This window comes from Harmonia axyridis, chromosome 1, assembly GCF_914767665.1.
Source record: "Harmonia axyridis chromosome 1, icHarAxyr1.1, whole genome shotgun sequence".
Taxonomy (NCBI): Eukaryota; Metazoa; Arthropoda; class Insecta; order Coleoptera; family Coccinellidae; genus Harmonia; species Harmonia axyridis.
The window spans coordinates 28,432,911-28,445,527 of record NC_059501.1 but is presented as its reverse complement, the minus strand read 5'-3'; the positions used below and the strand labels follow the sequence as shown (position 1 = coordinate 28,445,527).

Below are 12,617 nucleotides of genomic sequence, written 5' to 3'. Positions count from 1 at the left end.
TCCTGATAGTAAACGAACATGAAGTCAAACGTCCCAAGTACCAAACCCAATCCGCAGTTCTTTAGTCGACTGCTCGCACTCCTTGAAAAACGCAGAACTTTGAACTCTCTGAATGGGGTCTCTCAAGCCAAGATTCTTGACATAACAAGAGACTTAACTGCCTGATCACAAAGGGTGGCTGACAAATTCATTCATTCCCCCACATATTGTCGTGATCTATTGGACCACCTTCCTGTCCTCGAACCGGGACGAGCCCGTTTAAAATACCACGAGGTGTACTTCATTATTCGTAACTGCGGGTAGTGCATGCCACCTACAATAGCGCAGCGGAGAGCCTGCACCCGTTTCCCATCTCCGAAAACGCCTCCGCTATCACAATGGATAACATGGTCCTTCGAGCCGGATTACGAGTACGGAAGTGGTTAATACGGGGATTTCGCCACTGGGGATTGTTTTAGGAGCTCTTGATCTAGGGAACAGGCTGATGTGAGTAATTTAGGATCGGGGGTGTCTATCTCATGCCCTGGCAGTCATCAGTCTGGCCGTCAACAAATTTCAAATGATATGGGGTTATCCATTTTGTGGTTCCAAAAGTGAACGTAAGTGAAACACACTATCATTTAGAATATCGATCTAATTTTCTTCTTCCTCTTCTTCTTCTTCCTCTTTTATTTAGGTCGTAACCTGTTCTTCTTCACGGTGTCTCTACCGAGGTGGATACCCAGCTCTCCAGCCACCTTTTTCTTGGTCTTCCTACGTCTCTCCTTCCAGTGGGTTTTCGATCTCGTGCTATCTTTATAAGTCTTTCATAGCCCGCTCTATCAACATGATCATTCCATTCTCTGCGTCTCTTCCTAACCATTATGTGTGGAATAAATACATACGTCATTTAAATGTCCTTCGAGGGGTTTCTTACATGTTTCGATCCTTGTGAGGTAATTTTCGATATCCGTCAGCACATTTTGGGCAATATCTAACCAATAACTTGACGGATGTTGGTGTTCAGATCTTCGATAGTCTGAAGATTATGGGCATAAACTCGATCCTTCGCATAAGCCCACAAAAATTTTGAATGCGAGATCTTGGTGGCCAGTTCAGATTGATGAAATGAGAAATTACGCGTTTTGAGAAATTTTCTTGCAATAAAGCCGAAACAGGTGTTGTGTGGCTTGTTGCTCCATCTTGCTGAAATCACTTCTCTTCCAATTCCATATCATTAATTTCAGGCTTAAAAAAATCGTTAATCATTTGTTCTAACCATAGAGTAATAAACATAGATAGAGGAAGTATACGCAATTTTTACATGTCCCCAACATGGTTAGACTACGTTGTTGGATTATGATATGTTTTCAAATCCACAATTTTACTATATCGTTATATTATATTGGATGAAATATATTTATTTGAGTGATTCCCGATTAAATATGCAAATTTTAATATTTGGAATCCGATATTTTTCCTAATTGTCGAATTTATAATAAGCAGAATATTTATTATTTCCTGTATCTACCTGCTGAAATCCAAGGTTTGGCAACTATTGCTCTCCTATAGTGTCATCGGTTGTTTCACGTCGTTTTGGGGCGCTTGAAATTTGTTTTCTAAATTTCTGATATATTAAGGTATTTATTTAAATATATTTTGAGTTAAAATGAAACGTTGATGCACTATGGGACATTAGAAGTGCATTCTTTGTAGAGAAACTCGCGAAATGAGTGAAATATCGTATCACTGATATGTTTTCATTTCCGCGCGCTTCTTGTCAAATTTGATAGTTCAAGTTGGGGACAAAATTTGCTTAGTGGAAATGACATATGCTCCCTCTATCAATGTATATTATTTTAAGGTTCTAACGATGAGAATTGACAGTTTGAGTGACACCTCCTTCATTTTCATAAAATTAGGGGCCAATCACTCCACCAGAACAAATACCACACACCATACAGTGACTTTTTGTAGATGAAATGATCTCTCAGCAGTTACAACCGAATTTTCACTGTTCCCCTCCCATATGCGACAATTTTGCTTGTTTACATAGCCAATGAGTAGAAAATGTGCTTCGTCGCTGAAGAAATTTCGATTGTCATCCAAATGTTGTTGCCAAGCAGTCAATCGGTGTAATGTTTTACGCATTCCATGATCAACCAAACTTATGAGGATGGAGATGCCAATCCAGATGACAAACACGCCACAGCGTGCCGTAAGAGAGGCCCAAATGATGTGCGCGCCAAGGGACTGATAAATTTGGATATTCTTCAACACTTTATCTTATAGTAGCAAAATTTTCGGTCGAAGCATTTCGTTATTCAATATAAAAATTTGTAAAAAGCTTAAAATTGTTGATATACATCTACAAATATCCATCCATACCTGGTGATTTTAAGTTGAATCTCAGAAAATCTCGAAAAATGTTTCGGATAAAATATGAATGCTTGGTACTTTCTTGACAGAATTTATGAAGTTGTTATGCAGTTGTGCTGTGAAACTTTTAATTTTCTTGATTCAACATGTAACTCATTTGAAATGTGCAAGTTACATAGTGTTAAATTATTATGATTTTCCCAAAAACCTTGTAGAACCTATTTTATCAAACAAACAAAATGAATGTGAGCAAGATGGAATTCTCGACGATGTTCCACCGATTTCCATCGATTAATACACTGAAAGAACTTTTCCGAAGATTCGAAAGATACGTACCATATCTCTCAAAAGCAGGTAAACTCTGTCTGTGACCTGTTGTTAATAATTATGTTTATGCCATGTTAGATATACTAATCCTCAGAAAGACTGGTCCTTACATTCCTCCGTAGGTGATAACATCTGATCACTTCGTCTCACCTGGGGTTATGCTGGACCCCGAGCTTTTTTTTTTCTCATATTTGGTCGCCGAATCTCCACGACCAAAAGTGTCATTGAAACGTAGGTGAGTCGATCGAAGTATTCTTGTTTTTATGCGGTCCGAGAAGTTATAGTGCTACAAATTTAACTCAAATGTTATAATCATTAATTTCGGATAAAAAAATATGTTATCCCATTGAAAAGAACAATTATGAATTTTTCCTTACCAGTATAGGCACGTACTATTTCTATTATAGAGGAGTTTTCCAATAAAAAATGTATTTTGATATTCAAAGGAAAACGAGTACATACCTACCTATATTTCAAAAGAAATCAATAGATGTTATTTCATTGTGAAGAGGAAGGTTTGCCATTAATGATGGGCAAATTTTGGCACATTTGCGGCTCTATGCCCTTGATAACTTCACGAATTACATCTTTAAGATCTTGAATCGATTGTAGAGCATTGGCAAAGATCTTTTTTTTTACGTGGCCTCGAAGAAAAGTCTGAAGGTGCTAAATCACATGATCTCGGTGTCCTATTGTGATCACCTCTTCGAAAAATAACACTGCCAAGAAACTTTTCTTGCAAAATTGCGATTGTTTCGTTGCTTGTGTGGCACGTACACGTCGTCCAAATCCATATCTTCCAATTTCGGTCATAAAAAATCAATAATCATAGCTTGATAATTCAATCCATTCGACGCCACAGCCTCATTTTCGAATTAGTTAGTTCCAATCACGTCACCAGCCCAAATACCGCATCAAAGTGTTACAGGTTGAGGATGGAGGATGCCTTTTCAACATTCATTCTTGGATTTGCCGAGCCTCAAATGCTACAATTCTGCTTGATTGATTGGTTTATGTATTTCTTTACAAAATAAGACGACATATTTATATCGAAGGGCTTCTTCTTCATCCACAAGAAATCCTTTCATCCTTCCTTCCACCAGAAGTTAACGACGCATATATTATAATTAAATCTGAAACAAAAAATAAAAGAACCAGAAAAGAGAAATAAATGTTATAGTTTCCATTATTTACCACATTAAATTGAAATCACCAAAATAAATTAAAGGATATAAGAAAGAATAATATCTTAATTTATAGACCAAAGGGCATAAGGGGTTTTGTATAAACATATTAAAGACGACAATATTAGAAAATTTCAAAGTAATAAAAAAATACTTTGTTAACTTCGACTTTCAACACCAATACAATATCTGAGGCCAATGTCACACCAGTCCTAAGAAATCCCTTCAATTTTCAAGTAAATAATACCAAATTTGCTCCGAAATCGGGAGGGTTTCTTCAACCAAGTACTATTCTCCAAGTGATGGTTTTTCGAATACGCAGATGTATCACTATCATGAAAAGTACACTATAGGTCCCTTATATTGGGGAATCATCTCACATATATTCATACTGATTGTATTCCATTAAAAAAAAAGTTACAAAATCGTAGATATATATCATAAAAATATAGTATTGGATTTGGCACAATGTTGTCATAATTTTTGATAGTCATACAATCAGAATACCACATGGACAACATCGTGAATAGATGGCAAAAGCATGACAAACAAATATCCATAGACTTGTGACCACTTGGTTTAAGGTTAGTACTAAAATCTCACAACGTGAAACATCACTTCATACTTGAAACGAACAGACTATAAGAAATTATGTCATCTACATGATGAAGAAAAATATCTCAACAATAGACAAAGGCTGGTTAACACGTTTTCACTACGGCAGTTCGAAAAAAAATAACTTCCTGCACTTTCCATGCGATCGCTTAGCGCATTGCTCGACAGCATTTGTTCTAGTCCAGTAAAACGACAGCCCAACACAAATCTGACGCGTCGAGAAAAAACGGGCATAATAAATTGGACAGGGGACAAAACGCATAAATTTCTCGGAATCGTGGTGTACAAGTGCGGGTGTTCGTTTTTAACCAAGACCGACTCTCTTCTCTCCCTCTTTCTTCTTCTCGTTGCGTTGCCTAGAGACGTAGATGCCACCGGATTGTCTCGCACTAAATTTCAGCTGACAACTTGTTGGGTGTGACATGAGCAGTGACATACGTCTTGTCAGGTTGGCATAACTTGTGAAATACGGCCGCGGCGCTGGGGCGAAACGATGAAAGAAGTTTTCGAGATGAATAACAGCGACTCAATAAAAGCAGTTTCTCTTGTTTCACTTTCTACGGAAAATATGAGGTCCGCACAATGAATAACTTTTTCTTCTTATTATCTGCATATTACTGAGAGTAATAAACAGATAGAGGAAACATATGTCATTTTCAGTAAGCAAATTTTGTCCCCAACATGAATTATCAAATTTGACATGAAGCGCGTGGAAATGAAAACATATCAGTGATACGATATTTCGCGAGTTTCTCCACAAAAAACGCACTTCTTATGTCGTATAGTGAATCAATGTTTCATATGAACTCAAAATATATTGAGATGAATATCTAAATATATAAGAAATTCAGAAAACCAACTTCAAGCGTGCCAAACGACGTGAAACAACGGATGACACTAGGAGTTCAATAGTTGTCAAACCTTGGATTTCACCACGTGGATACAGAAAATACTAAATAGGTATTCTGCGGATTCCAAATATTCAAATTTGCATATTTAATTGAGAATCACTCAAATAAATATATTTCATTATCTATAATGGTATAGTAAAATTGTGGATTTAAAAATACATATGTATATCACAATCCGACAACGTAATCTAACCATGTTGGGGACATGTGAAAATTGCGCGTATACTCTCTCTATCTATGTTTGTTACTCAATGGTCATATAATAAAATAATATATTAGAGGTAAATTTTGTTTTTATGTTTGGTTCTGAATAAATTTCAAAAATTCTTTCAGCAAGCTTTCGGACCCTCACAAATAAAATTTACATCATCGTAAAGGTGGTTTTATAAAGATGAACTTTGTTTCTCAAAGTTTTTGATTGGACGCATACTTTGAGAGATAATGTGAAACAAAGACTATTACCATTGTCTATTTCTATTACTACGATTGAATTGGGTGTGGCGTGACCGCTTGTAAGTGTATAACTACCGTGCTACGCTCTATGAATCTCATTATGTATCTAGACGACTAGACGAGTCTCATTAAGAATACTGAGAGCGCGCGGAATCTAACAAGTGTAGATAAAATACAACCAAAAAAAGAAACTTGGCACTGAATCACGTTTGATTCAACTAATTTCTTTTATTTCATCCTATATTTTCATAGAAATATTTTTTTTCGTATCTTAACATAGTAGGTACAGGGTGATTCACCGCGATGGCCTATAAGGAGTTTGTTGATCTCAATTTTGTGCTGAAAATTTGCATGTTGTGGTTTGAGACAACGATCTTTCCCCTAAAATATTTTCAGATCTCTACAACTTCTGGTCATACCGGAAACAGACTACTACTTCCTTATTTCAAATAGTACACCCATTATATTACTGCATCATTAGATAGCTTTTTTGATGACAATTTCAGCTATATGCCATACCTTGTGTAAAAACTCAATGAGTTAATGGGATAAAAAAAAATAGTGGCGACGGGGATTCACATTTTTTTAAAATATTTCTGCAGAAAAAGTTTTTTTAGAAAAACCTTTATCATTGTCGATTCTGCCAATACGTAGTAGTATAAACCTTTATTTTTTATTATTTCAGTCGATTCTCCGTACAAAAATAGTGGGGGTTACTTAAGCAAGCCCTACACCTAAAATGAATACTTCAAGAGTTATCGAGAAAGAACATTAAATGAGGAAAAACCGCTATTTCTAACTGTGTGGAGAAGTTTGTGACTTCCGGAAAACCCAGAAAGAAACTAAAATTCGATGTTCATGGAAAAACTGAATGATTTAGGGATATTAAAATTACATGAAACATTTTGAATGGTTGTTTGAAGTGAATAAACCCACAAAATGTGAACAAAAGCGAACTGTTGATTTCCAAGTTATGGATATCAGAAATTTATGCCAATTTTCATGAATCACCCTGTATAACCAAAATCAACAATCCTAAGATACACAACAAGCTACTTTTCTTTAAGGCTTGGATGACCTGCATTCATCACAAGGCTATGGTCAGCCACTCATGTTACAACATGTATATTATTCTGAAATTCTTCGTGAATTCTGCAGTTTTTTCAATCTATTGGGAAATTATTTGGGTATGGATTGGACTAAAGAATCTACAATGGAGTTCATTCAAATTCATTGGAATAAAGATCACTACACCGATACGGGGAGACAGAGTTTTTGCTGAGGTTTTTATCTGTTCTCTTGTATCATACGTTGAAATGTATGATGCCCCGTTACATTGTCTGCTAATACTGAGATTCATCGACACATATGCTTGATTGTTTGAAATTAATATTTTGTATTGCTCTTTCTCAAAAGAATATATGTATATAACGGAATAAAAAAAAATTATGACTGTCTGAATACTTTCACATACAGAATACAATTCGAGAAAAAAGTAATTGCATATAAATATATGGGCTGCAGCGACAGTCTGGATATTTTCAAATTTCGATGCGACTCACAAAACTAAATGACCGATGTTCTTTAAAATTCTCTGAACACCGTATCTTCAACTGTTGCATGTCGGAACCCAGCCTAATAAAACTACTGAGTTAAATCACTCTGCATATCCAATTGGAATTGACATTTCAATGCCATATGTAGTATTCATTGATTCCATTCGCCGACAATTTGTCTTATATAAAGTATTCAGCATCAATAAAAAGATTCAACACAGTAGGTACGTAAATAATTCAAACGCGACCGTCGAAAACGACATTTCATGGAAAAAAAGAGGCTAAAGCACATGGAGGAACAATCGTAGAGGAGCGACAAGCTGCTCGCAAGCCGGTTGTTAAATGGCATTAAAGTACTCAAAGCGTAAGAGGCAGGCCGGAACATGTATAAATACAAGCAAACATTAACATTGTGAGAGTTTACACCCATCGCGCATTTCGTTTTATGGTCAACATAATGGGAAATTCTAATTCACAGAAATGATATAAGTCAAGGTATCTATTTTTGAAGTTTGAAGGTGGTGAACTCATAAACGGAAACAGTCAAGGGAACTGTTGTTTTCCTGGTTGTGCGGTGGACATTGGCGTCGATTGTCTGAATCATGGAGAGAATTTTGTTTTTTCTGATTTTTCGAAAGCTATACGAACTTTTCGCTCACTTTTATTGTGATCACTTTTTCTCCTTCAACCAGTGCAGATCTGAATCCATTAAAAAGTAATTTAGTAGATAAGGTGGATGTGCCAAACGACTAGATATTCACAGCTTGACTAGGGATTCAGAGCTTGACTTGATATTCAAGCTACTTGACTTGAAATCAACTCAAATTCAAGTCAAGAAGTAGTTTTTTAATGTCAAGTCAAGTATTCATTCATCAAGTACTTGACTAGAAATTGAAAAACTACAACTTGACTTGATTGCACGTCAAGCTCAAGTCAAGTAGCTTGAATATCGAGTCAAACGGTGAATCCCTAAGCTTGACTTAATATTCAAGCTATTTGACCTGAAATCAAGTCGGCTAAACTATCAGGATTCACGGCTTGGCTTGATATTCAAGCTACTTAACTCAAGCTCAAGTAGCTTGAGCTTGACTTCAAATCAACTCAAGTTTAAGTAAATTAGTAGGTTTTCAATGTCAAGGCGAGTATTTATTTATCAAGTACTTGACCAAACATTGTGAAAACTACTACTTGACTAGAACTTGAGTTGATTTTAAGTCAAACTGAAGCTACTTGAGCTTAAGTCAAGAAGCTTGAATATCAAGCCAAGCTGTGAGTCCCTACTAATCTATTGCAAGTCAGCCAGAGCAGCTCTGGAAAATAGTCTTTCAACAGGAGCTAAAGATGCTAGCATTGACAAAAATCTTTGGCCATTTAAGCCAAGTTTGGAAAAAACGTTTTCGTGCCTCTTCCACCATTCTAAAATATATTCAGTAATGTCAGCACGAGGTTCAGTCAGGAACTTGTCTATTTCATAACGCCAAGCCATTTCTTTTGCTCGATTTACAGGAGATTACTAAAATAAAATTAGGAAATCGATGTCAAACTCACCTTTTTATACTTTGAAGATGATTATTTTGACTAAGCTTGCACGAGCTTGCAGAAATATATGACGTGCGACTCGTGCATATTAAGCTCAAGTAATATCAAGTAGCTTGATATCAAGTCAAGCAATAAATATCTCGAACCAAGTCAAATTCGAGTATGTAATTTGTCACGAGCTTGATATTTATGAAGAATTTAATTAAGTTAGTGGATTACATTTGTATTGTTCTCAAAAGCCGAGTGCTAAATAAAGTTTATTATTATTATCATTATTATTATTTTCAAGTCAAGTAATTGGTTGAAATATCAAGCTACTTGACTTGATGAATCCTTAGGATATAGTGATAGAGATAATTGTCAAGATGATAGTTTTCAATTAATTGAGATAAAATAAAGTCTAATCTTTCTGCAGTACATAGTTATTATCATAATAATAATTCAATATTTGTTAAGTAAAAAAAAGAAGTTCTATCGAAAATTTAAATAAACGCTACAAATTTTTAATTAAAAAAATCTAAAAAGACTTAAATCAATTGTCAATATAACATGTTAAATTCACGAACACAAAGATCTAGATGGTATACAAAACCCAATTAGATCACCATTACGACTAATTAATAAATGTAGCCAGATAACTTTTCTGAAAATTGAAAGGTTATATTCGCATTTCCTGAGTTTTTTTTCATAGATATTGCAACAATGTGCGATTAAACTATTGAAAAAGCTGCTGCAAAAATAATATTTCTATTTATGGACATTATGAATTTTCAAATTGAAACACACGAAAACGTATAGTTTTTTTGAAAACTCTAAATGGCTTGTTTTTTATTTTTTCATCAGAATGTAAAAATTTCAAAAATTTTTTAATTCATCATTGGATTATTGAGATACGATTAATAAACCTTTCAAATTTCAAAGACATATAAAACAAAAACTATGTGTTTTTTGTGGAAAAAAAATCAGTGAGTTTATACTAAATTGCAATACCAAGGTTTCTTCCAAAATTTGAAAAATTCGATCATGCCATTTCCGCACAGAATCGAAATGAATCTGCACTAAAAAACCTAGTGAGCAAGGTAGTGTACACGCTTAAGATCATCTCCAATATATTTCAACAATATCAATAATTCTTTTCAACATAAAGAACAGTTTTAAACATAATAACGCATAAAAAATAGACCTTTCTCCTGTTTTCATATTTTGTTATAAATAAGTACCTACTTCAATATAAAAATGAGTATACTTATCGTATGATTGTAAGAAACAATTATTTCCCTAAAGCCACCAATATTCTTTGAGCATCGAGTTTATGAACCTCGCAACACCGTATAAAAAAAATTGAAAAGAGGTGCATGGTGCTAAAACAGCATATTTGTTGTTTTTGTCGGGGGAATCGTCCAAGCCATTAGTCAGACTAATGGATGCTGAAGCCTGGTTATAAATTGCCGTTTTGCGAGATTCAAATTCGATAAAGCCTCGAAAACTGCCATTGATACAAGATAATATACCCTCCATCGACGCGTATATGTTTTTGAGGTGTCGTGGCGAATTTATCGCATTATGCCTCCTCCATTTCATTATGCCAGTTCTGCTGGTAGTAAATCGAAGCATCAGCAAAGATAATGAAGATATTATGCCGAGAAATTGGAATGTATGCAAATATGGATCCTAGAAAATTCTATGCGCGCTTTCTATAAATATTTATTTTATATTCGCTTTGTTCATCAAAGGCATATATCAAAATATTTTATAGTCAATTTTTCAATTATAAGTTGATTTGGATAGGAATTGGCATCTGCTTTATAGGTATTATAATTCATGCACGAAAGAATAATGCTCAATTTGATTGCTAATTATTGAATTTCGAAATATTTTGTTCTCAATGCGATTTTAAGATTCGTATACGAGATTCCTACTTCTTTCTTCAGCAGTACGCATCAGATTTCACTAATCGTAAAAAAATATTTGCAGTAAATTGACAAGAAATCCAAGATATCTAAATCACAGTATAACTCAGTCAACTTAGAAAAAATTGACGAAAAATGAAGTAAGGTGAGAAATATTTTAAAATTCACAAGAAAACAAATATCTCGTAAATTGGTTATCACTAAATATGGCCCTAATACCGACAGCAAATGAGTCATACTAACACATCCTCTAAGATTCACATCTAAATTGGAAACACCCTGCATATGCACTATGAATAAATGAGTAAAAAATGTCCATTAAATCTGTGTAATAAGCAAGTTGTTGATGGAAGAAGTCACTCTTTTTGATGTTTCCTTAATTTGTATAAAACTATAGGTACTGATAACTCTGGGTCAGAAAATTTCAAATTCAATTCAATAACACTCCTTGTCCACTGATGTTATTTGAAGAATACGATATAATCATTTTTTCGAAAGGGATCGTGTCAAATGAAGACAACATGGACAATTGGAAATTGCATCAGTTTTGTGATAGACATTATTGATGTTGGTTGCATTACAAACAGCTTTGAAATCAACGAAGTAATGGGATATTTATAGATGATTTCGGATTATATTGAATCAAAATGTTCCAACAAATACCAGTGGAAATATTACTATAGAAATTATTTGCTCTCCAAGTCTTATGGCCTGTAGTACTCAATATTCATCTATTCTTCTAGTGATATATAATAACAATTTATTCACTTATAGAATTATAAAAATAAAAGTATATCAAACATTTTGATGTGACCTTGAAGTAAATAAATTGTAAAAGCCTTATTGATTCCATTCGAAAAAAGTACACTAATAAAAGTATTAACTGAATTTTAAAATTATCAATGACAATTTCAAGCTCCATGTAGAAATTCAAGCTGATCACATCATGAGAATCAAAGACAATTTAAGAAGAATATATTGAAATAAAGATACCAAATATTTCTATGACAATATATCCAATCCGGTTGAGATTTCGGGTAAACGCCCGAAAAATGGAAAACCATATTAAAGCTTAAAGTCAGGGCCGGCGTTAGGGGGAAACAGTGAGGAGACTGTTAAGGCGCGTCTTTTCGAAGGGCGGCAATTTAGCGCAGTTTGTGGCCGCCCTTTCATATTTCTGAAAAAATATAGTCTAGATTCTTAAAAACAACATGAGGTTGGTCGGCTTTGCTGCGTTCATCAACATTCCCTGCAATAAAAATCTACAAACCGTCTTCACTAAGCCGCCTGTTCAATAAATAACGCATGGCAATCCAACCAATATAATCGGCATTGCCTATTACCCTAATTGAATGAGGGATGGAATGTATTTCACAGAGACGAAAAACAACATTAACAATTACGTGGAAGTCGTTTACACATTCAACATATGGAAAATTCCGACGATTTTGCATTCGAAACTAGTTACTGATAAATGCTAAATGTTTTCAGCGTAACATATGTTTTTAATCCCATTTAGTTTTCGAAGCTTTGCATGCCTTACCGCCCTTTGTATCTTGTGGTGTGATAGGTAATCTCTCAACGATCGTACGCAGTGACTTGTGAATGTAAGAATCAGATATATTACTTACGGATTTTTCATCGGCGTCCAAGAAATCCAGGAATTTATTGTAGGTAAAAATGTCCGAAAAAAATAGAAAGCACGTGGAAACAACTTTAGAAAGAAACGATTAGAAAAAAAGCTGGAGAATTTAAAAATTGGGA

General features: G+C 34.6%; 1 protein-coding gene across 3 annotated transcripts in view; it reads left to right on the top strand.

The window, feature by feature from the left end:
• Positions 1 to 12,617, top strand: part of LOC123680646 (eyes absent homolog 2) — a 177,185-nt gene that overhangs the window by 155,569 nt on the left and 8,999 nt on the right. The gene's annotated exons all lie outside the window — the stretch shown is intronic.